The sequence below is a fragment of the Anoplophora glabripennis genome, unplaced genomic scaffold (genome assembly GCF_000390285.2).
Source record: "Anoplophora glabripennis isolate ALB-LARVAE unplaced genomic scaffold, Agla_2.0 scaffold7007, whole genome shotgun sequence".
Taxonomy (NCBI): Eukaryota; Metazoa; Arthropoda; class Insecta; order Coleoptera; family Cerambycidae; genus Anoplophora; species Anoplophora glabripennis.
The window spans coordinates 1-3,066 of NW_019423082.1; the positions used below are offsets into that span (position 1 = coordinate 1).

A 3,066-nucleotide genomic window follows, 5' to 3' on the forward strand; every position below is an offset into this window, starting at 1 on the left:
TTAAAATTAATTACTTATTTTCTACGTATGTTGAAAATAATTGTTGTTTAAACAATTTTAGAATATTTAAACAAATTTGTTTTTGATCCTTGATAAACGGTAAGTATATAAGTTTATGCACTTACCTTTGATATAATAAAACAATGAAGTTGATAATTAAAGGAAGTTTAAAAATAAATAATTATCAGACTGTTGAAAGACCAATTAATGATAGGCATTTGAAAATACGCTAATTGTTTTTTTTAAATCGCAAGACATTGATTTAAAAAAAAAAACATCAAAATCGGACCTCTAGAAGCTGAGATATTAAAAATTTTGTAAGCGCGTCGCGGTTTTGAACTCGCCGATTGAATTTCGAGCAGGCCGAAGTGGCCGCGCTTTCTGCTTCCTCCACCACCACCACCCGCATGATTTTCTTGAATTTCTCCCTTGCATAAATAACTTTAAATTTGTTTTAAAATAGGTTGCCAATGAAGAAAAGTATTGCAAACTTAGACCTGGTAAGAACTCGGAATACCAATAATATTTTTCGAAAAATTAGCCCGGATGTTACAGTACATTTAGTGTAAATGATGGTTAACTTTGATCGGCTATAACTACGTAACTAATTGACCAACCGATCTGTTTTTTTTAAGAAGCGTCTTTCCAATAACCAGTTTTAAAAAATTTGATTTGATTGAATATTCACAAAGTTATTCTAATTGTTTATAAGTACAAAAATTCGACCAATGTTTAAACAAGCGCCAGAGCAAATCTGGATTGCAAAATTATTATGCAAAATCTATCGAACCGATTTTGATGAAATTTGGTGTGATGATTCTACATAACAAGAACTTTTCTTGAGCCAAGTATGAAGGTCCTATACCCAACTTAAAGACCCCAAAAAATTCTCTAAAAAATAATGTTTTTTAACCCAATTTTTGGCGATTTTTTCGTTTTTTACAATAATACTCGTGATTCATTCGATTTGTAACTAGACATATTTTGTAAAATTTAATTACAAACATTTTCTTCCTCTTCCATTTTCGCCTAAAATCAACTCTTGAAAAGATACATAATTAAATAGGAAGAAAAATATGACATTTTTCGAATTTTTTTAACATATTGTGCCGCCAAAAGTTAAGCCCACGAAAATTTTTATGCGCATAGAAAAAATTTTCATTTCTAGTGATATTTGAAAGCTAAAAAGCCAAAAATCTCCGTGGATATACGTTTCACCCAAACCAAAACAGACACCGCCTAGTCTATAATTCTTTTTGAACTGAATTATATGTTATAGGTTCTGTAAGTATTTCAACAAATAACAAGAGACTGAGACTCCTCCAAACAACTTTTGGACCTTTTGTAGATATATTAGTGAATGCCTTCATTTTAAATGTGACAAATTAACCCTTTAGTAGGGTTTAACACTTCTGGATTCGACATTACATCAGTATCATTCACTGCATATAAGCCCACTTTAAAACTGATACTATTTAAACCAAAATATTTGATTTAATAGAATAGACATGGATCGAAACATAGTTCCCTGAGGTACGCCACATGAACTAAGTGTTTGGTTCGTAAATTTCGAAGATTTAACGCCAAATCACACGCCACTTAGTCAAATGAGTTTCCAGTAATGTCATTTTTATTTATATTTTTAACAGGATAACACACGTTGAATAGACATAGATCCAAATATCATTCTCTGAGGTAGCCCATTTTTGAGTTAAGTGTTTGATTCTTAAATTTCGAACACCAAATTAGGCGCCACATGGGTCAACGACTAAGGCACAAATAGTGAAGTAAGTTTTCATTAATTCATATCTTCAATGGAGTTTAAAACATTTAGCTTCCAAGATACATGGATATACTTGCATTTTCCACAACATATACTCCCAATTTAAAACTGACACTAATNCAAATAAGGTGCAATAACTACCTTCGGATGAAAGGAAAAATTAAAATGTACCCACCTGCCTCGTGATTGGCGTCGTTTCAATCCCTGCTCCGACGAGGCCGCCCCACCTTGCCCTTGCGCACCGTGGGCGTCGCCGCCGAGCTCTTCAGGAGTTTGTGCCAGTCCTGCTCGCACACCAGACTGCCGGCCAACATGTAGTACCTGTCCCCTGGTACCAGCGGTTGCAAGCACTTGCTGCACATGAAGCACTTGAGGTGGAACACGTGCGGCGGCGCGCCCGGCTGCTGCGGCGACGGTCCGCCGCTCCTCATCACAAACTCGCTGGCCGGGATGGTCTGCCCGCACGCCGAGCAGGCGCCCGTGTTGCCAAATAACCTGCGGGACCATTAGGAAGAGGGTAACCATTAAATCTCTATTGTCTCCACATCGTAAACGTAAAATTATCAAATGTAATAATAGTGATATGCCCACCCTTCTCACACATCATACAATTTAAAATATCAATTGTGAGCATAATAATAGTAATATGCCGGCTTTACTCACACATAAGTGTCGGATTTTACCTAAAATTTCATTCATTCGTCGTTGTATCTGATTGATTTGCAAATCATGCAGCTCTATTCTAAGTTTTTCAAATAGTACTTAATTGTCGAATTACATTCTGCAGCGGTGTATATTATCAGAAATTATCAGGCGCTGTCAGTTTTGTCATTTTTATGGAAAAAAATTCCAATTAAATATTGAATGAAAGAAATATGCAAAACATTAAGATAAAACAGAATGGAATCATACAATATAGCAGAATGCAAACATTTGTATTTCTATATCCAAATTAAATTATTATTTGACTATTTAATTAATAAATAATATAATATATAATATAATATAAATTGACATCATGAGTATATTTTTTAATTAGAAATTCTATAATTAAAACCACATTAGAAACTGTAATTTTGACATACATCTAACAAAAAAATGTAGTAAAATAAAACAGACATAATTATATTGTACTAACACTTTTATAGTATCAAGAGGAAGTGTAGACATATCATTAGTATTGAAATTAGAATAAAACAACGATTTTGGTGGAAAGGATAAGGTGTAATATACAAGTAGATCTCAAATGTTTTTTTTTAATACACAGCAGTTTTTTGGGTCAG

At 33.6% G+C, this 3,066-nt stretch overlaps 1 pseudogene; it reads right to left on the bottom strand.

Moving 5' to 3' along the window:
• Nucleotides 1-1,964: 1,964 nt before the first annotated feature.
• LOC111693047 lies at nucleotides 1,965-2,283 on the bottom strand (annotated as a pseudogene).
• Between the last annotated feature and the right edge of the window lie 783 nt (nucleotides 2,284-3,066).